Source organism: Erpetoichthys calabaricus, chromosome 5 (assembly GCF_900747795.2).
Source record: "Erpetoichthys calabaricus chromosome 5, fErpCal1.3, whole genome shotgun sequence".
NCBI classification, from domain to species: Eukaryota; Metazoa; Chordata; class Cladistia; order Polypteriformes; family Polypteridae; genus Erpetoichthys; species Erpetoichthys calabaricus.
In genome coordinates, this window is record NC_041398.2 from 60,394,839 (window position 1) to 60,417,455 (window position 22,617).

The window sequence follows — 22,617 nt, forward strand, 5'->3', positions numbered from 1 at the left end:
TTTAACTCCAGGTTTGATTATGATCTTGTGTTCAGCAATTTCAGTCTGGCCAGGCATGACTGAAAAGACATCGGAGTTCCTCCTGATCAGTGACAGTAACTCAACCATCTAGGCGTCCGTCAAATCACCAATAGCAACGTCTGTCTGGAAGACTGCCGCTGATGTGGCCAACACTTTGTGTGATTTGTGCCACACTTTCAAAAAGATTAACATGTATGATTTGCAAGGGCCTTCGTCTGCCAGGTATTCTGACCTTGTAATTTACAGGACTCATATGCTCTTCCAATACTGCTGGACCCGACCACTTCTCCTGAAATTTTTGGGGGTCAGATGAGATCAACACCAGGACTTGCGCACCCTTTTTGAATTTGCAAAGTTTGCTTTCTTGTCATACTTATGTTTTTGTTCCTCCTGTTCACACTGATGATGCTCCACCACAATAGAGGAAAATTTAGAAATCTGCTCTTGGAGCAAAATGAACTGATAGACAAATCTCACCCAGTGAGTTGCACTGTGAACCTCTGTCCATTCCTCCCAAAAAATATCCAAGATCCCTCATAGTGGGTGGCCAAATAACAATTCAATTAGACTATTGCCAGTGGATGCCTGGAGGGACTCCCAAACAGCAAACAGGAAAAAGGGCAACACGGTGTCCCAGGAGATCAGATCCGCTAAATCATTTGTTTTAAAATCTTGTTAAATCGTTCAGCCAGGCCATTCAGCTGTGGGTGATAAATAATGGTGCACAATTATTTAATTCCAAGGTTCTCACACAGCTGCTTCATGACGCGAGAAGGTGCACCCTTGTCAGTTAAAATCTCAAAGAATGCCAATATATGTGAATATTTCTGATAGAGCCTTAACAATAGCTTGGGTGTTGGCCTACTGCAGAGTGGCCACCTCAGGGTACTTTGTTGCATAATCAACCAACATGCGCATGTACTGATAACCATTCTTGCTCTTAGGAAGTGGGCCAACAATGCTTAACCCAACCCTCTCAAACAGGACATCGAAAATAGACCCGTTAGAGCTTCCCTCTCACTGATGTCTATGAGTGGAAACAACTTGACAATTGGGGCAAGACTTACAAAACTGTTCCACATCTCAGCCCATATTCAGCTAATAAAAGCATTTCAAAATGTGATCCCTGGTCTTCTCCTTGCCAAGATGACCCCCCAGACATCGGTGTGAGCAATTTTTAAAACCGTCTCTCTTTGCCCGCTTGGGACCACCAACTGCTCAATCAGCCCTTCCCCTATACAAGCAGAAATCACCCAATATAAGAAATCATCTTTAATCAAAAAGTGTGGTATTTTGAAATTTGGGCCCTCCTATTCCATATAGTGAGTCATTTGAGACATGTGTTTGTTTAAATGCAAAGTCTAAGCTGTGGTCGGACCATTGCAGATGCGCAAACTCAGTTTGAGTATCAGTCCCCACTTCTCCTGGGCCCGATACAGAACCCTGCTTTACTCCAGCCATTGTTTCTCTGTGGCCCATAGCTGCTGTCTGGCCTGTGGAGGATGAAGGTGTGGACACCTGATGCAAAGTGTCCTCCAATTGTCCCAGACCCTTAGGCAAGGGGTCGACTCCTACCTCACTGGACAAATCAGGTTCAGCTTTTAAGCTGGCTCCGTGACATACCTTGTTAGAGGCGAGCACCACCCTCTCGACTGCAAGGAGAGGTATCCTGCAGGTGGCTAAGACGTGTGAGAATAGGGCATTCCTCTTTCTTTTTAAAAGAGGCCAGGCAACGTCTCCATGAACACAGCAAATGTTAACCTGGTCCATATTTGCCTAGGTAATCTACTGGAGCAACTCAAAGCAGACTACACAGAGGTTATTACCAAAATTCAACAGGGTGGGGATTTTGTGTCCAGCCAACTTAATTGAGACCTTGAAATGGTCTTTCTTCAACACCTTGGGAGAAGCCTGAGCCAGACCAAGGTCCATGGATGGTGCAGGCAAGAGGTGGCAATCCTAAGCCAGATATCCTGGTTGATCACAGCAAAACCACTTATGCTTGATCCCAGCTGGGAGTTTTCAACGATAGCTTCTTCTACACAGGATGTTGGTCCGTGTGTCCCCAGGCAGTGGCATTAGCGACTTTAGGATCCTGGTCTTGAGCAGGAGAAACCGAGGCAGGGGGTGGCATCAGACATTGCTCTGAGGAGAGGATTAGGTAGAGGCCGCAACCCATAGCTCTGGCGATTGGCAGGGATGGATTGGTTGGGTCAAAGTTATTGTCAAGTTAGGATTGCCCCTCTGTTTCCAGGTGGCTTGGGCGCCCTTCAGTCTGTGGGTCCAGCAGTAAGTGGACATCGCTCTGAAGCATCTCATCACAAAGGTCTTCATTTATCCCTGACAAGACTGTCAATACAAGCTTTTCCACAATGCTCTTGAAGGTGTCTCCACGAAACCAGCTTTGAATCAGGTCTACCAAGTCCTGGACCTGTCCCCATATAGGCTGATCTGGATCAATTTGCCATAGCCAAAATGGATGTCACTTGGCCAAGGAACTCATAGCTGTGCAGAGGAGGGTCTTTTGCTTCAGGAAGTCAAAATAATCAAGCTTTTCGGAAGGAATATTTTGCATCACCTGTAGGGCCTCTCCGGTCAAAAAGGAAGCCAAAATAGCAACCCAGCCTCTCTTGTTCTAGCACATCAGTGTTGCTGTGTGTTCAAAACAGAATAGGAAAAATTCTGGGTCATTCGAGGGAGCCTTCTTCACCAGCACGTCCTGGGATGGGCAAGGACAGGAGCACCTGCAGGAGCCTCATCCGGCTCCGGTGGGAGAGGAACATTGTAAGTCTGTTGAGGATCCACTGGTGTAAAACCCCAGTCCTGGTACCATGTGATGCGCAAGTCACTGTCTTCCACCCACAAGAAGTCCACAGGCTTCAGGAACACCAAATTATTTATTTTTAAAATGGACACAGTCAGGGTATTAATTCAAATGGAACTACCACTTTAATACACACAGACCCAAAAAAACAAGCAATAATGGTGCCAGGTTTGTGGCTGGGTTAGATTGTTGCCTGCATCAACCATCGGCTGAGTGGCGTGTTATGTGGTCAAGCTGCGAATCTGTGGTTGCCTCGGCGATGGACATGCAATCCCTACCTGCGTTGATAATTTTGGTGCACCACACAGCTGGGGGAGTTTTGGGGTCTCAAAAACCTCACAATATTTTATACATTTTATTTTATACATCTCTGGATTAATGAATATTTTTCTGCAATCATTACATGTTGGTTTATGCTTTTAATGAATGTGATTGTTTTATTTAAATAAATGTGTAAAATGTATTCATTTTAATTGAATTTAATAATTCCATAAAATTCCTGCCCATGTGTTTCATTCCAAATCTGAAAATAAATTCTCAGTTTTCCAAGGACACATGAAGTGCTTCTGTGTTTACAAATCTGGCTACAGTCAGGCTCACCAAAATTAGAAACTTTGTAAAGGATGAAGTCTTTGAAAAACAAATCTCTTCTAAATGAAAAGTATTGCATTTGTACCAGTTACACTAACTATAATTTGTTAAATAAATCTTAATATGTTGACCAGTATCTTACATACACTGCTATAGTCATCTCTGTATAGCAGTAGGAGTTTAGTGTATTTTTAACTGTATCTCATAGCAACAAAAGCCCCTTACAAATGGCAAAGACATTTGGTGGGTAATGAACAAAATGAGCTTTAAACTGTGGGCATCAAGTAATACTAAAAAAAATGGATGACAGCCAGGGTGCCCTCAGCCCATCAGATATAACAAAATTAACAAGTAAAATTAACGCAAAGTGGTGTCTTTTGCCAGAGTGTGTTACTCTTTGTAGTTATTTTTGAAAGTGAGGACTGATGAATCCCAGTAAAGTACAGTAAACAACTTGCATGCTTAGATGTCAGAGTTGTGGAAAACATGTTCAGAAAAAGTATTCCTGCTGATAAAACAAATTCTAGTGTGAATATGTGGCCAGTTAATATAATCTCTAATCCTGATGGATTAACCAGTAATTTTCCAGATTTATTCTAACGTATATGCTGGGGTATATGAATGGCAGTTTGCTCATCAAAAAAACTAATGTCACTTTACATGACAAATTACTAGAGATTAATAACACTAAGAAACAGTAAAATTAAAATCTATCAAATGAACATGAAACTTTAAAATGAATGTAAATAGGAGCTAATTTACAATAAATATTTATAGAAAGCATACATGACTCACAATCTGTAAAGTTATTAAAAAGATTTACACACAAGGATTACACAATCAGCAGCCACTTTATTAGGTACACCTGTTCAGCTACTTGCTAAAGCAAATATCTAATCAGCCAATCACATAGCAGCAACTCAATGCATTTAGGAATATAGACATTGTCAAGATGACTTGTGAAGTACAAACAAACAGAGCGTCAGAATTGGGAAGAAAGGTAATTTAAGTGACTTTGAACGTGTAATTGTTTTTGGTGCCAGACGGGCTGGTCCAAGTATTTCAGAAGCTACTGATCTATTGGGATTTTCACACAACAACCATATCTAGGATTTACACAGAATGAAAAGAAAAAAAAAGGGGGGGGGGGGGGGGGGATATCCATTGAGCAGCAGTTATTTGGGTGAAACTGCCTTGTTGATGCCAGAGGTCAGAGGAGAATGGCCGTACTGGTTCAAGCTCATAGAAAGGCAACCATAACTTAAATAACCACTCATTACAACTGGGGTATGAAAAAGAGCAACTCTGAATGCACAACACATCGAACTTTGAAGTAGATGGGCTACAGCAGCAGGATACCACACCAGGTACTACTCCTGTCAGCTAAGAACAGGCAACTGAGGCTACAATTCACTTGAGCTCATCAAAATTAGACAACAGAGGATTGGAAAAATGTTGCCTGGTCTGACGAGTCTTGATTTCTGCTGTGACAGTCAGATGGTAGGGTCAGAATTTGGCATCAACAAAATGAAAGCATGGATCTATCTTGGCACACTTTGGGCCCCTTTGTAACAACTGAGCATTGTTGCTGACCATGTCCATCCCTTTATGAATGCAGCGTACCCATCTTCTGATGGCTACGTCCAGCAGGATAATGCACTATGTCACAAAGCTCAAACCATCTCATATTGCTTTCTTGAACATGAAAGTGAGTTCACTGTGCACAAATGGCCTCAGCAGTCACCAGATCTCAATCCAATAGAGCACCTTTAGGATGTTGATGCAAATCTCCCATTTAACATGGATGCGTAGCTGACAAATCTGCAGGAACTATGTGCTCCTATCAGGTCAATATGGACCAAAATCCCTGAGGAATGTTTCCAGTTCCTGGCTGAAGCAATGCCATGAAGAATTATGTTAGTCCTGAAGGCAAAAAAGGGGTCCAACCCGGTACTAGCAAGAAGTAACTAAAAGTGGCTGGTGACTGCATATTGAACAAGTTTTACAGGCATAACTTTTGCACTATGTGGGTCATCAAGTGTTCACTTTAGGACACTGTTCTGTACAGAATGAGTCACAAAGCTAATATAAGCACCTGCTTCTCCAAGCGTGACATGCATGTTCTGAAATTTGCAGTAGTTCCCGCCCACCCCCAAGCCAACATGGTCAACCAGTATTTGTTCTCAACTCCCATCAGAATTCTCAAAGCAGCATCTTTGCACATCTGGTAATCCCTCCAAGTTATCAACAAATTAATGAAACGAACTGCAGTAATCCAAAAGAAGTTAACATGAAGACAGGGCAGAGTATTTCCATATTTCAGACAAAGAAGTAAGGTCGTTCCTGGAAATGTTTTGCACAAGTGAAAAATAACTGATGATAGACGACAAGTCAGATGAATAATTCAAGGCACCATCAAACCTGAATCCAAGGAATTTAATAGGTGGTCAGGATCCTTATTTGAAAAGAATAATTCATGCTTCTTGAGTGGAGGCTGAGATTTTGATAAGAAGTAATTCTGCTCTTTACGATCTTCACGTCATGCCAGACTAAGACAGAAGAATGAGGTCATGATGGCAAATCAGGACCCCAATGGCAACACACAGAGAAAATAAGCTGACCAAACGATAGCTGAATTTTATAGTAAAATATGGACATTATACTGGAGAGATTAAAAAAAGATGGTTATCTATTCGATGCTTGGTGGGTGGAGAATAAGTAGTTTATTCAAGAGTTATAAGCAGGGAAGGCAAAATTAAAATAGGAGAAATAGAGATGAGTCATGACTTCACCATAGGAACAGCTCATACAAGCTTTTCATGTATAAAGAAAACCTCAAAGGAGATAAGATAGATAAATGACATCATAAGCATATACAGTAAATAATCAGTACACAAATTTATAATACCAGAAAACAGAAAATCAGGTTGTGTGTTTGAAACATGAGGGAAAGTCTGGCACATTAAAGAGGGAAACAAATAAGTGGAAGCTTCAAACCAAGTAAAGAGAGGCATGCATGGACCTTACCTTAAAAGAAAGAAGCAAAATTACAGCCTGGAAGAATGAAAGACCCACCTTTTTCACAGGTTAAAATATCTAATATCATTTTTCAGCAAGGCACTACAATTAAGTTTATGACCTCCAATAAGTGTAACGATGGAAAAAAGAAACAGTATTTGTTGTTGGACTAAAATTTCAATTTAACAATTAACATGAGAATACTATAAAAAATCTAAACTTTACATCAGTAAAAAAAAACAAAATAGTGAGAATAATGCCAACTGTGAAAATGAACAACAGTTGTTTTGCACGTCTCCAGTATGTTGTATGACTGCCTCTCTCAGCTAACACTGCAAATGAGCCTCTAAATCTGCAGTTACTGATATTATCCAGCCTTCAAGTATGGCCCCATAATGCTACTGGCGTTTGGCAGGTAAAGTGTTAGGTCTCCAGATGTTGTAATGCAGGGCAGCCCAAGGTGTTCAGCTGAGTTCCAGCCAAGACAGCTCTCACACATTACATTCATTCCTCAGAATGGCTGATAACAGTAGATGTGTGTGGCCTGCTATTACTCTACTATGGGGTCATGAGGCGCCAACAGAGGGTCTCTGACAGGTCACCTTGTTCTAAAGCCTGCACATCACTGTGCTGTCACTCATTCATCAAGTATGCCAGGAGCTTCAGCAACAGTATGGGTGATGGATATGGAATAACCTCACAGATGAACCACTCTAATGAATCAGTCCAGGTGCTCTGGTATAGTCACTCAATGGCAACCACTTTGTGGACAGTCATGCATCCTGCCTGTCTGCTGAAACCTTTTCTGCAGTCACAGTGGAAGGCTTAATCCATACTATCTGATAATGCTGGCACGTGATCCATCTTCCTGTAGCATGTCACTTGTTTATGGAGACACGTGAGGCATTATGGAATACACAGAAAACTGGCTAATTCTGTCCTTTGTTTGCTGTGGCTTAAGCTCTGTAGTAATGCGGTTTTGTTCCACCAGGACCTTCTTTGGAAGAAGCGAATCTAATGAGTGGTCATGTGTTTGCGAAGTTGCAATGCCTCATTGCAATAGCTGCATTGCTGGTCAGATGGTCTAAAACAAACTATAGCCTTTTGTGAAAATATACAAGCAAGAACAACAGTTTTCTCATTTCACCCTCTGTGGGCATATACACCCTAACCTTGCCCTGGCAAACATTTTTTTTTCTGTGTCAATGGTCAGAAGACCAGAGCCAAAAAAACAAATTAGGCAACAGCGTAGAGTGGCACTTGGGCACAGGTGGAGGCAGCCAAATGCACCACTTTAAACTTCTATGTGATCTACTGGAAACATGATGACAGAGCACAACATACTATTACGCTCTCCCCAGTCATGTCAAATGGCTGAGAAATGTGTCAGTTCCAGACAGGGCCATCCACCCGGGCCTCTTTGGCAAAGGCGCCAATTCTGATTCGTGGAGTGAGCTGTCAGTCAACAGCAAACTGGAGCACGATAAAATGATCAAAATTGAATGGCTGTGAATACAAAAAGTGGAGACAATTAAAAGAGCGGGCACTCCAAAAACACAAAGGCTCATTCTTGAAATACATTGTTTTAGACAACAGCATTAAGAGTGCCTCTCAGCGTTCACCATGTTGGTGGCTTTAGGAGAGAACAGCTTAAAAGTGATTAAAAAAAAAAAAAAAAAAGAAATACCTCCATTGTACAACTCAGGACAGTCTTAATGGAGTGGCTACAATTTCCATAGATCATGAACTGGTGCAGAAAATTGAAATAGAAGATGCAGTTAGGATTCATCCAGTCATGAAGGTCCGGTGTGCAATCTTCTGAAAGGCAAGCTTAATATAATAATGTCATTAACGTAACATTGATTTTTAAGTTGTTTTCAGTAGGCTAGCAGTCTGGTTTGGGCAAAATGACCCAGTAGATATTTTTCTGCGTGTTGACACTGTTGAGAGAGATGGTGTATTTATGATGTGTGTATTGAACCATCATTCCTGCAGGGCTCAAGCTAACCTACTGCACACTTAACGAAGGTTTAAAGTGGAAATGCAAAAGCTACAATATTTGTTCTTTCTGTGTAATTGCCCATTTGTTGCATTGCCACTAATTCAAAGGAGGTGCCAGATTGTGCTTTGTCTAGAGCAGTAGAACGGCATGCACCATCCCTGGAAAACACCAGATAACTTTGTGAGTAGCAAAACAATTGCGCCTCTTAAACTATAAGAGCTCACAATGATTGAAGTGTAACAACAAGAAAATAAAGAGGCAGTTCTTATCTGACAGTGCAGTTAAACAGCTCTACCGTATCTTTAAGAGTTGAAAAGAGAGCATTATAAATGATATAAAACCTCATATTGGTTAAACATCTACAGATAAAGGTTACCATCCCATACAGAAAGGTGAGCTATGTTTTGGTCCAGTGTAAAGTGTGATAAATCAGTGTCAGTAAAGTGTAAGTACAGAGCTTTAAAAGTGAATAATTATATAAAACTAGGTGGTTCGCCCCTGCTCGCTTCACTCGCCAACCCCCCCTTCACGTCTCTGCCGCTTGTGTTGTGTAGAGGGGGGCTGAACGCACCCCAAGGAGACTCAGTCGCTTCTCCGAAACCCCCTCTTAAATGGTGATACAATGGGAAACAAATACAGTTTTTTTTCTTTTACCTCGTCTTTGTTCGATCAGCTGCTGTATTGCTGATGCTGCCATGCTGCGTGATCTATCACGCACGGTACTTCAAACATTTAAAGGCTTGTAAAGTAGTTGTCCTACTCTTTGTCTTTTATTTCCAGCCCCAGGCATGGTTAAATCTTTTGGCGCAAACTCTCATCTTGCGTGACGGGATTTCTTGATATTTTTTAGTTTATAATTTAAGAATCTGATAATCTAACAGCATCTCATTAAAGTTCGATAAATTCTGAAAAAAATGATATCAAACATATATATGTAGGTTTTAAAATAAGCCCGATTTAAAGAGTGGCAAAAAACATGACATAAAAAATTGTTGCACTTTTACCCTTATCTATATCTCTATATATGATATAGATATGATTTTCTCTCACTTTTTTGCCACGCTTTAAAAATATAGATAGATTCACCAGAGTACAATTGACAAATTTCTAGATACGCAGAATCAGTGAAATACAGTGATACCTTGAGATACGAGTTTAATTCATTCCGTGACTGAGCTCGTAAGTCAAAATGCTTGTATCTCAAATCAATTTTCCCCAGTGAAATTAATTGAAATGAGATTAATTCATGCCAGCTCCAAAAAACCACCACAATTTTTTGTTAAATGTTTTCAACATAACAAAAATGTATTTATAATGAACAAATCTAGAGAGAATCTAAAGAAATAAACAGATGTTGGCGGAGCCGATTAGCATATTGTATTATTTTTTCTTTCACTTCACTTTTGCTTAACTTGATTTTCTTCTTCACTAGTTTTTTTCTTTTTTGCCACGCTTTCGTCACTTTCATTCGCAGGGTGTTTCAATAGAAACCTGTCCAAGGAGCTTAGTTTCTTCCTCCCCTTTAGAATGTTTCTGAAATTAGTTAGGCAAGTCTCATTAAACAGCGCCGCTGCACAACCAGTTGCAACTTTTTCAGGGTGTTGCTTTTCAATAAACTCTGAAACTTTTTCCCACATTCCCAACACTTCCTTTATCTCACTTGAAAAGATAACCTACTCCATCTCTAGCTCCTCTGCGATACCAAACTCCTGCAGAACCTCCATATGTTGCTGCGTCTATAGCTTCGTCAACTCCTCCGTCGTCAGTTCCTCGGAATGTGTGGCGACAAGCTATTTGATGGCTCGTATCTCGAATTTTGGCTCAGAACTCAAGGCAAAAAATCAACCTAGTGACAGCTCGAATCTCAAAAAACTCGTATGTTGGGGCACTCATATCTCAAGGTACCACCGTACAGGATTTTTGCTTTATATGCAAGTAGATATGTTTCTTTATTCTTTCTTATGTTTGGGTGCCAAGAATAAATACCACATATGTGATTTGTACATACTGTAAAAATGAAAGTTTTAGTCATATGTATTATAGAAAAGGTATGGCATGTGTGAAAGGGAGGAGGGCAAGTTATAAAGATAATTATATACCCTAGTCTATAAACCTACCCTACTACATTGTTACTTTCATACCATTCACACCCCTTCATTAACCAGAGCATCTGTGACTGATCAAGGTGAGGCTACAATGGTGAGAGGTGGTGGCATTCAACTTTCTACAAGCAGGTAATCTCTAATTAAACAACCAAGCATTCATTTAATCTTTAAATATTTTATTCATTACTTGGTCAAAAAAATTAAACAGATATTTTGGAAGCTCTAGTTTCAAAGCACAAGCTAACCTTGGGTGGATGAAAAGTTAAAAGTGGCATACTCACTCAATTACTCAACTTATATTTTGCAATTCATATAACCTGAATATTCTAAAGCAAACTTTAAAAAGTCCTACATGAAGAGGAGAAGAATATACAGACTCCACACAGAAAAATGTATTGAACATGGACCCCTAAGGTGGAATCTGCAAACCAATTCCTTATAACGATATTCATAAATACTTTTGACAGTGCTAAATGTCAGACAAGTCTTCTAGAGTTATACATTTTAAATGTCAGTTTTTTTTCTAATTAAGTATTTCCACAAGAAAATAATTTACTTTAGCTACAATAGACGAACTAAACTGATAATATATTAAGTAATGCAAGTGTAATCTCACAAAAGTACATTTTCCTCTTTCTGAAATTTTCACCAAAGCACAGTTGGTTATCTCACTCAAAAGTAACTAAACATGCTTAGACCTGCTACTCCATATATTTGAAAAATCTCAGTTGACATCCAATTTCAAGAAGATATTTTGAAAAAAAAACTTCTGTTCACTGGTTATGCCGTGGATTTGATATTCACAAGCTAGTAAGAGTGTGAAAGTTGTAAGATATCTCCTTAGTCTGAGATTATCATTTTGTAGAATTGCACGTTCTCCTTAATTTCCATGATGGTACTCATTTTTGTTTGGTTTTATTCATTCTTTTCACAGTATTTTAATGTAACACTGTCAGCATAGATGAACATACTGTATATTGCTAAAAGTTAGAAAGAAAAAAACAATTAGCATCTATATATTTTTGCATTTACCTATTACCAATGGTTTATATTCACTCTTTCAGGTTCTATGCTATTTGAAAACAGATTACATTCATTCCCACTGTGCGTCTACAAATAGGGCTATAAAAGTATAAATTCCTACATAGTTAAATGCACCCAAATACTGGGTGTGCAACAGGAAGACAATCAATAGTAACCACAATGGACCTAGAAAAGGAAGGAGCAAGTTACATATCACTATTTGAAGCAAAGACTCTTCTTCTTTTGGCTGCTCCTGTTAGGGGTTGCCACAGCGGATCATCTTCTTCCATATCGTCCTGCCTTCTGCATCTTGTTCTGTTACCCCCGTCATCTGCATGTCCTCTCTCACCATATCCATAAACCTTCGCTTAGGCCTTCCTCTTTTCCTCTTGCCTGGCAGCTCTATCGTTAACATTCTTTTCCCAATATACCCAGCATATCTCCTCTGCACATGTCCAAACCAATGCAATCTCACCTCTCAACCTTCCAACTTCAGCTGACCCTCTAATGTACTCCTTTCTAATCCTGTCCATCCTCGTCACACCCAATGCAAATCTTAACATCTTTAACTCTGCCACCTCCAGCTCTGTCTCCTGTTTATCGCTCAGTGCCACCGTCTCCAACCCATATAACATAGCTGGTCTCACTACCGTCCTGTAGACCTTCCTTGTGAGTATGTTTCCATGTTTATCCTTTATTATTTAAAGCAAAGACTCTACAGTTAGTAAATGCAAAGCATCACTCATTTCCAAATTTAACTCTTCCAGCAACAAAATAGAATATTGCAGCCTGAAAAAAATTGTTTGATTAAAATCATTAGAGGTAGTATGCGATCTACAATATTAAAGCATCTATGTAATAAAGATCCTGTTACACAAACACCCCTTTGGCATAAGTTTCCCCTTACCATTTCTTGAGTGTTCCTTATAGAATGGATACCATACTGCTTACATTTGGGTATCCAGTTCCAGTATAAATCACACTGTTACATATTTCACATCTTCTGATGCTCTCAGATAAGGAGCACTTAAATTGAGCTGATAACCGGAAATACCAAATACTTGTAAAACCATTTTATGGCACTTCTTAGTAGTCCTGAGTTTGAAATGTTGAAGGACATTTAAGTGGAACTACAATAAGAGCAATATTTACAAACTAGCCGACGCCCGCCGTAGCATACGGTGGTGTAAGAATAAGAACGAAAAATAATGAGAAAGGAATTCAGAAATCAAGAAGAAATAAATACTTCTTGAAAGACGCAGTTGTGAATAGGTGTTTTGGTGGAAGACAGATAATGAGTCGAAAGATCTAACCCTAGAAAACAATAACAACCCCAAAAAGATGTTGTAGAATGTCTCTAAGTAAGCTTAATTCAAAAGACTCGTACTTCAATATCAGGTCTGTGCTCTGGTCTTTGGGTATCCGACAGTGCATGTAGAATTTCCGGCCAAGCAGGATTACATGTGAAAGTAATAAATAAATCAGGCTTTCCAAATTTATGTACTATGGCCATGGCATCCTGATAGTTTTGTTGCATGTATCATGGACTTTCTGGAAATGTGGACGGTAATATGATCATTTTGCCTACACATAAACTATTATTTTTAGTGTTTGCTTGCAGTGCGTCTGATAGTCTTTTGTATTGTTCCACACGCAGATCTTGTTGATGTAATCCGAGATAGTTGAGACGCGCACCCTCTGTTTTAACACACGCATCTATGACGTACTGTTGGAATAGTTTACCGCTGGAGTGCAAAATACTAAATGTATTCCTCATTGCTAATCTGTACGCATAAAATTGGCATTGAATAAGCCTTATACGCTTGGCGGTTCTTTTATCGGGAACATGTTGTAAATCTTTGTGCCAGCCAATGTCTCCGTAAGGGAATAAAAGTGGGTAAACCACAGTTCAATTCATATTGAGCGTGGAAATCTGTTTACAGGAGTTGCCTATGGGATAGATGCAAATGTCCCTTCGGCAGGCGGTTCGCCATCTTCTCCGACGAAAATCGCTGCAACATCGGTATGACATGTCGGGGCATTGTATCGTCGTAAATCCTGCCTAGGGCTTTCCTTGAAAACCATTCGTACAGATGCTGTTGGATTGGACTGAGTGATTTCATGCATGTGTTTGTATGATTTAGTGAAGGGGTTGATGATTCTGAGCATGGAATCTAGCTGGAGAAGTATTTTTTTCGCTGCATGCAGAGTTTGCTTTATTTTATAAGCTTCAGTAGCTTGCGCTGTGTCAAAAACATACAACTGTCCAGGCAGCATGGGGAAGGATTTGGAAGAGGACGAATAGGAATCGAGAAATGTCGTGTTGGCTGCGTGTGGGCGGGACCGGTTTTGAAGAGGAGCCACGAGCAGCGTGGGGAAGGGTTTGGAAGAGGACGAACAGGAATTGAGAAATGCTGTGTCAGCTGCATGTGGGCGGGACCGGTTTTGAAGAGGAGCCACGGGCAGCGTGGGGAAGAGTTTGGAAGAGGACAAACAGGAATTGAGAAATGCAGTGTCGGCTACATGTGGGTGGGACAGGTTTTGAAGTGGAAGCAGGACGAACCAGAAGAGAAATATATATAAGAGATGATGTTCACATTGCAATATGTTTAAACTAGTTCCCTTTGAATGTGGCATGATTTAAACTTCACAATTTGTATTAAACATGAAATTAATCACTCCTATATATACATTTTATCGTGGCAGTGTCAAGTAGGCAATAACCTATATACAGAAAGTGATGGTTCTCTAGCGGGGAGAATGGAGTATGAGGAGTGACTAATACTACACCGTATATACAACTAATTCCTATTGTGCAATACTAATATATTTCTAAAAAGTGCAACTTATTGCGAAATGTATAGCAGAGCTCTGTTTCCCATAAGGAAGAGTTGAAGGGGTTGTTAAGGTTGATTGAGCATCAGTAATTTTTCCTGGGATATACATCACTTTTTAATTTATTAATGGTAACAGGGTACAATGGATCAGTAAACTGAACATTTAAAAAATAAAATTAATAGAATTAATGACCGTAGATAAAATAATTATTTGTTACATGTAGAAAATATTGTAGTCTTGGTTGGCATTGAGGTGTACTATGTTTTATTTGAAAAGGAGGGAAAGTGATAATAAGCAAGATGAACAGAGTTTTAAAGTCTTGTCCTGAAAAAATAAAAAAATGAACTTTTTGTGGGGCCTAGTTAGTAGCTAACTGGTTCAGCGGAAAAATAACTTGGAAAAAGATGAATTTACAGCAGTGGGTGATACAAATGACTGATGCTCAGAGGGTAGGCATGCGATAGATAGATAGATACCGAGGAAAACTGAATCATGACCCACATACTGCAATTTAAACACATAATTTCCTTCCATTGCACTAATCAAGTGTCATTTAAGTTACTTTTTAAGCACTGAAACAAAATAATTTATGCACGTTAAAATAAAATAAATCAATGATGACCATATGCTTTGCAAACTTTAAACTTAAATACCCTACATTTGTTTTATATGGGGATTTCTCCCTCACAAATGAAATTTTGATCTTACAACTATATAACTGGTAAGTTTTAAGGGGTCACGGCATCAGTCAATGCTGAAGATTAAACCTGCTGTCCTGAGGTTTTAAGGCTATTTACTCAAACTTCCATTATAATGCTGTACACCTTTTAATGTGTTCTTTAAATCTGTGCTTCCATAAAAAAGAAAATTGAATTAAGATACCTTTGGGTCAGCAAACACAGCACAGTCATGTATTAAACTGAATACACACTGCCTGGCAATATGCAGGGATTTCTTGTACACTCAACAACCATGCACACAGTCATTAGTCATCCAGCAGCTGGCACACATACCAAGTATCAAGCACATGAAATGCTGGCACAGAATGGGATGATAAACACAGTTGCCATTCATCTCTTTTCGACAATAAGAAGTCAGCGAGTAAAAACAGCAGCGTGAACAAAGCATTTTAAACCATGGATAATGGGACAAAAAAAAAACAAAAAAACAGCAATTATCCTAGGTCTTTCACTGCCAGGCTACCTTGGTTTCTCCACACTATTTAAACAAAATAACAAAAAAAGTAGGCCCTAGAGCAAACAAACTTAAACTGCAAACAGCCCTGCTTTGAAGTGTTCATCACAGGCAAACAAGAGGCAGGAAGGGAACAGAGAGAAAATAAAAAATAAAAAACACTGCCTGACAGTATACGCCTAGGAACTCAGTACAGGAAATTATAACTTAAGGATGGAATCCACATGTGCAAGACTATTTTTGTAAGGAGTTCAGTAGATCTGATAAGAGCAATCACTTTAAATGCACTTAACACATTGCAAGTATCTGAGGTCACCAAAAAAAAAAAAACACACACTGATCAAGTGCTGCTTACCAATGTCAGGGAAAGCATAACCTTCACATATACTTTTCAGTCAGAAATTAAGATGTAAATGGCTAATATTATGTGTTTCTCATTTACCAATAAAAGATATTTATTTAGTTTGACTGTTGCATTAATTTTTTGAAACCATGTCCTTCCCCCCCCCCCCCCCCCCCGGTAAAAGAGGCACAGGGACCTGGAGAATATCATAGCAGCCAGACAACCAGCCGCAGATGGAGCACAGCCCCATTGCAGGCCACGTTTACACACAGCAATACACACTCATGCTGGGCCATTTTGACCTAATGATAACATTAATAGAAACATTTAAAAATGTACTGGGTTATACATAAAAAGAAATCATGAGAACATTCCTTTTTTATTAAAATACATTTTTTCTGAAAAAAAAATATATATATATATATGACACTCCACAATAATATAGGTTACATGGTGATGAAGAAGGTATTTGCTGCCACCTAAAATACCAAGTTCACTTCTCATCCACAATATTTCTGAGATGTTCAAATAAATTGCTGTTCCCTCCTACACACCAAAAACAAGCTATTGTGTCAACTGGCAAGTTTAAACTATTCAAGTGTGAATGAGAACCAAGGTGTACTCAGTTGTTCTCTGCAGGGGACTGGTTTTTCATTTTGGGTTAGTTACAGACTTGCACCTATTGCTGTCATAACAGAATTTAAATCAAATGTAAACCTGGGTCACACACACAAAAAGGAAAATTTCACACTGTCAATAATAAATGGTAAATGTCCAATAACAATAAACATATGCACACATTGCTGTGCCAGTTTGTACCCCACATTTGACAAAACACTTAACACACTAATAATCCAAACCCAACGTTTTCAACCATATGAAAGCCACAGCCTTTTCCAAATAATTCAATTTTCAAAAATTATATATACTGTATATACCTTTTTATTCTAGCATATTATACATTGTTTAAGCAGCAAAACATTAGAATTGTTCTATACACTCCATCAGTGCAAGCTTTTTAAAATACAAGCATCAGTGGTTTGAAGTGTTTAATGGTAATGTTGAAGCCTGTCACCTTTGATTAGAAAACATCATCACCAAAATTTGCACCTTTACCTAAATTCAAACAAACGTTTAACCTCAGTTCTCCAGCACTACATACATTTTTCTTTTTTCTACATCTCAGTCTCCAGCCCGGTTACACTTTTGGCCCTGTAATAATCTAAAGTAGTGCAGTTGGAAAGAGGCACAAAGGTCAATGCACACTTTTTTTTTTTACTTTTTCTCTATAATGCTGTTCTTACACACCTCGAGTTCACAGTCCAGTTCTACTCCTTGCCTCACGTTTACATCTGATGCGGTTACTAAAAACCATGGAGAACAGTATTGTATCTGGAAGGTGCCCTGAGGATCACGACTTAAGCAGATGTTTTTTTGGGGGGAAACAATTTTGAGTTCCCCTTAAAATATAGTATTTTACAGAAGTTGAATTGGAGAGATGCACACATGCACATCTTCTTGTACAGCCCCAATTTCTTTCACATTTTCTGTCTTTTCACAGCTGCAATCTCATACTGTTCAAAACGACAGATGTTTACAAAGATCCTCCGTGTGCACTACGCCTACTTTATGTGGAGTCATTTCTGGACCACTTCAGTTGGGGTTTCTCTGCTTCCAAATTTCAAGAGTTCTCTTTACTGTGGAAATGACAGCGCTATCGACATAAAACACAGAAGATTACTTTCTGCAAATGTTTACTCGGAATAGTAAACGCTTGCTTTTGCAGTAAGTACGCTACAAATCCTTTAATACGTGAATGACAGCAGCATCCTGCGAGTCAGTAGCGCCGCGGGTACACTCGGGAGGACACAACGTGCGCATCTGCTTTCAGATATGCTGCAGGTGCGTGCCCGGTTTGCCACTCACCTGGCATAAATCTTATTCGTAGCTTGTAACACTTCAGAGCTAATCAAAAAAAATGAGCTCGCGGTTCTGTATCGACGATGCCAACTTAGTTTCCCAAAGTTTCCCTTATGTTAGCAACAATGTAAATTAAAACGTCTAGTTCCTTTGTCTCCGGTTACACGTCTTATCAGATTCTGTGAGACGCAAGGTGTGATTTTCACGCTTCCTGCACATCTAAGGTCTGAATAGCAGGTAAGGCACAGAGTGCTCCGTATGAGACGGCTATATAGAATTGATGAAATCTGAATAAATAGTAGAATTGCAGAAAACAGCGCCCGCCCCCTTCTTCACTCTCACGTCTAAATAATGAAAATAACGTGAGAGAGGCTGCTAGGCGCACAACTCAGTCCGCAGTGTCGTCACGGCGCGCGCAGGATAATTGATAATTGTTGTTGTTCCTAACCATCCGCGGATTATTGTCACTTGCTGTCAAGCACGTATATTTAACAAATAAAGGAACCGTGCCCTCTTCGGGCAATCAAGTTAACCCCAATGATTACACTCCTCCACATTTAAAAAGGCGATGCCCGACAGCTTACAGCCAAACCACAAGAAAATACAGTTTGACTAGTGCTAACAAAATAAGTGCCTAAAGGCTATGGATAAGTTGTAACGCTACAGAGCCGAGTAGCGTGTGCTTCGCTCTTTTTCTTTTCGCCAGCTCCGGTTCACCTTTCACTAACACAACTCAAGTCACTCATCAAAACTATTCAAAGATACATGCATTTGTAAGGTACCTTTCGCTCCGATCGTCGTCAGAAAGCCGGTTCTTTGTTTGTGGCTGGAACCCCCCCCACCAGCTCCTGTAGTTGAACGCAGACAAACCAGAAGCAGCCAGTTCCTAGTCCTGCTTGCCTATGTGTCACTAAATAATCATGAGTGGCGGTGACGTCGACGTCGAAGTGCACGCCTACTCACCGCCCCTTTTTGCGAACGAATCCGTGCCCTTTTTTTACAGTTCTTAATCTAAATTAAGAAATAATAAATGGACGGACACAGGCATCGCGATGGTCGTTTGATAAGCATGAAGAAGAGGAGACGAACGTACACAGTGTCGGGGGAATAGGAGCCTGCTTATTAACATACATGTGCAGTGCAGTACTTTGCAAGTCAGCAGCAGCTGTCAATACCTCTTGCTTCAGTTAACTTACTTTTTACCCTTACGGCGGCCACACAATTCATCTGTTTTCCCGTTGCCTCTGTAATACCTTCTTCGAAAAAAAAATCTCCCTCAACTGCCAATGACCGGTGGGGGTGGGGAACTCTGCGCTTTTATGAAAGGTCCACAGGGAATTCGCGCCCCCTGGCACCAACAATTGGGAACCTCAAAATGATCAGACAGTTGGAATGGATCCAGTCAGAGGTTTTCAAAAAAATCCTAATACATTTAGTATTTGAAAAATAAGTCAGGAGAATGTAGTTTCGTTTGAAAAGTGCAATAGATTTCATATAAGTAGTGCAAAATGTTACATTAAATCCACATACCCCTTTGTTGATCACCTTATTCTAATACAGAATAACTAAAAGGGAACTATGTTCACACTAGACAGAAATTAACCATAACCGCACGCTACTTTGCCGATGGCACATTCGCGCGAACTTTGTCAATTCAGAACTAATCCACCTAACATCACACCCGTCATTTTGTGACGTGACCGGAGAAAGAAAACACGCAGCATGACCTGAAAACTGGACACATTGTTAGACAGAGCCAGAAATCGCAAATCGCTAGTCATCGCGCCAGTCTGACAAGGGAATCTAACACAATATAATTCATTAATACAGCATATGCCTGGCGGGGGGAGTGGCGGACAGTCCTGAGATGGTTGTTGCTTTGAGGCTGATGGTACCGGAATCAACTCAGAATTATATTATATTATATTATATTATATTATATTATATTATATTATATTATATTATATTATATTATATTATATTATATTGTATTATATTATATTATATTATATTAAAATACCCAAACCGTGTCCGCATTCTCAACCCCAAGGTATAGACTGGCAAAAAAAGTTAGTACTGTACATGTATGTTTGGAATAAACAACAACCAACCTTTTAGTTTTATTGACAACCCGTTGCCTATATCGCTGTCTTATTTACGTTTACACATCTGTAATTATTTATATCATTGGTAATTATTTAATTCTGTTTACATGCCATGGAAAAACGCAAGATTTGCTTTTACACTACACTACTCGCCATTCACTAAGAAAAAACAGTGATTGAAACTTTCCCTTATCCCAGAACACAGTGACACGTGGAATGCGACGTTCAATGGCATAGCCGCTCATGCATAGTCACGCAAAATCAGCACTTACACAGAAAACATTTCGTAACTGTTACATTATGACAATTATTTCCCTATGCAATCTGCATTTTCATAGCCCCTTTCTCAAGCAAGAATTCCAAAGGAGCCACGATCAGTCCCAACAGAAATGGAAACAAGGCAGGAACCCGGCCTGAGCGGGACGCCGTACTAAACGAAATAACAGAACTTTCCTAAGGTTATTTTTAGTCCATATTATACTTGCCGGGGCTGCAGCACTGAGCATAAGGCAGTAAGCAGCTCTGGGCAGAGCGGCAGTTCTTTACTAACTAACAAAGTTAAAAAGAAAAGAAATCTAAAGGACACCGATATGAATAAAAATCAGAAAACAAGAGAAAAGCCCACTTTGCGTATAATTTGTCACGGGTTTTTACACACGCTAAAATACAAACAATAGTCCGCTTGATTAATAACGACATTAGCATTGATTATTTATGTTAAGCACTGCTGCCAGTTAACGGAGGTAATAAAAACTTAAATCAGCATAATTTAGTGTTTATTCTGATTTGTCCGTATATGAGATGAAAAAAATCATATTACTTTTACAAGTTTCATATAAAGCTTTTAGATAACATTGCTAAACACGCACACGTTAACATTAACATGCAATGGAAAAGTTCCTAAAATGCAGTTCAACAAAATAGCCTTGCATTTCATTACTATTTGTTTCGTCATCATGCCCCTATAGTGAAGCACTTCTTGCTAAATACACCTAAATCAAATTGAAAGCATACATAAGAATGTTAAAAAAGATTGCTTTAAAGTTTTAAACGCAATTTTAAAAGAAATCAGATACACCGAAAATGAAAAAAGGCAGAAAAAACTTACAAAGTAACAAGGGAATAAAGTTGGTGACTTCGTCGCTCGCCTCACAGTTATGATATACGTGGCCAATTTACAGCGTTTTAGCCGACTGGCAGAATTCCTCGCAAGCACATTGTGTGCAATTCGCGCACTTGATTGGCTCAGGCGCGCCATCGTTCGATCAGTAATTCCTAGAGTTTTCTGCATAGAGATCGGATTTCTGAAGTAAAAGCCAACATTATACTTTATTGTGCTTTGAATAATATGTTATTCCACTCCAAGATGTGTATATATTTTGTGTGTGCGTGTGTGAGTATTGGTATGGATAGTATGTGTATGTATAGAACTAGTAAAGCATAAGAAAACCCATTTCATTACTTAAATCAGAAAGTTAAACGACCCTTAACCTTAAAAGACTTATGCCTAAGAACTACACAGATTTCTGAATTCAAGTAAAATGTTAATTACGCTTGTGAAAGACAAAAGGGGTATTATCAATAAATGATATGAACCACAATTCAGCACAAATGTCTAAATCATCAAAACCTACCTTGAAGCTCATCTTGTCTTCCAGAAGCTGAGAAAAATAAAAATACTTAGAACTGTGTCAGACCAAGTGTACTGTATAAAGCAAATGTTATTAAATTTACAAGGAAACATCCAAATCAAGAGGTCTTATAAACTGTGGTTCAGATCTGAAAGACAGTAAAGGTGAAAAGTTGCGCTTTTTGGAAGTAGCTACTTAAGATATAAGGATTTGGTTTCCATCAGTGTTTAATAAAAGTAACGCAAATGTACAGCTTTGTACAACTTGGTGCTTTACATTTTAATAAAATGTATTGTTGTCTTCATATGAGATTAATGTACACCATAATTGACTGTGCGTCAGACTCTTCTGTACTTTTTGCAGCTGTTTCCAATAGCACTACTGGAGTAACCTGAGTAGCCACTTTTTTGTCAGAATCAATTTACCTCTAAAATGGTTATATAAATCATTTTAAAAACCTGCTATACAGGTTTGTGTACTGCTGAATCACAGCACGATATCAAGTGTATTATGATTTTAGAATATGTATAATAAAAGAAAAAATCTCGTATAAGTAAACCACAATATGAAAATGCATAAATCATTTAGACCAATATATTTAAGTTTATAGTTGAATAGTAAAAAAGGCAATGCATCTTCAATCACTGTGTTCAAATAATATAGACTTTTTTTACAAGCTAAAATTTGAGCATTCAAGAGTCTGTACAAATTAGTAATAGAAATACCTGGTAAAGCTGGCACTTTGTATATGAAGGAATACAGGACATATGTGTCAAAGAGTATGCATGTGACAAGTGTGAGCCTGTCTATACTACAGTACTTTAATGTTAATGAAAGTTCTCGTCATTCAAACTTAATAATGAGTTCAGCAACACAATGTTATGAAAAATGTTAGTTCCACCAGATTTTTTTCATATTTGCATATTTTTCATAGTGAGGTTCTCAAGCCTTTTTGCGAATTGAGGCCAAGAAATAAAAATGTTGCCAAACTGTGGGGTTTCT

General features: G+C 39.1%; 1 protein-coding gene across 2 annotated transcripts in view; it reads right to left on the reverse strand.

Moving 5' to 3' along the window:
* smox (spermine oxidase) overlaps nt 1-21,193 on the reverse strand; it is a 107,709-nt gene extending 86,516 nt beyond the window's left edge. Inside the window, exon 1 of one of the 2 annotated variants that reach the window (XM_028801553.2) lies at nt 21,093-21,193. The gene's annotated coding sequence lies outside the window, so the exon portion shown is untranslated. Of the gene's footprint in view, nt 1-18,661; nt 18,795-21,092 lie in introns of those variants that run through there. The other variant, XM_028801552.2, reaches the window with a different exon arrangement.
* Between the last annotated feature and the right edge of the window lie 1,424 nt (nt 21,194-22,617).